Genomic DNA, 964 nt, shown 5'->3' on the forward strand with positions numbered 1-964 from the left:
TATATATATTTGATGTATATATATGTATATATATGTATACCTATACATATATGGATATGTATATATATATATATATGCGTGTGTGTGTATTTATGCATACATAATATATCGCACGGATATTCTCAGACACAAAAATAAGCAAATAGGAAATACTCATACACGCGCACACACGTACACATACACGTAGAAATGAACATATGCATTTAGATGTGCTTGCGAGCGTGTGTATGTGTGTGTGTGTGTGTGTGTCTGTGTGTGTGAAAACAGTGAGAGAGAGAATATTTTTGGTGAGGCGTATACGTCAATTTAATGATCCTCCGCTTGTGAACTATGAAACCTTTCATTGATCATCGTCTATGCAAACCTTCATCAATGTCCGTGCATGTGAATATTGCGACAGCGTTCACCATACTCCGAGTCTACGTACACGGTTTCCATATTCAGTGTTACTCGACCGGGTACCACATTGCAATACCTAAAGTTTTAAGTTCACAATGGATTCTATAAAACCTCATAGATCCTCTGCACCCTACCGACACGAGAGATTAAGCGCTCAATATATGGGTTATAGGCACAGGAATGTTTTTCAGTCTCAACCAAAAGACCCTTAAAATGTTGAACGCCATTTTCTATTTTACATTTGTTTTTATATCAGAGTGACCTTCTCCTGGAGAGGTGCTTTAATAAAAGGTCAGGGGTGACACAATTCTAGTAGTCTTCCAGCATGCTAGTCACCAACCTTGCATTTCTGAGGGCACGTGCAATAACTAGATAGTCGGTGAAGCTACATTAGTTTCATCCGTCCTATGGACATACATACATACATACATACATACATATGTAAGTATGTGTGTTGTTTGAGCTGCATTTTAATATGTGTGTGTGTGTGCGTGCATGCGAACGTGTCGGCGTGTGTGTGCGTATGTGTGTGTGTGTGTGTGTGTGTGTGTGTGTGTGTGTGTGT

This window comes from Octopus bimaculoides, chromosome 15 (genome assembly GCF_001194135.2).
Source record: "Octopus bimaculoides isolate UCB-OBI-ISO-001 chromosome 15, ASM119413v2, whole genome shotgun sequence".
Classification (NCBI taxonomy): Eukaryota; Metazoa; Mollusca; class Cephalopoda; order Octopoda; family Octopodidae; genus Octopus; species Octopus bimaculoides.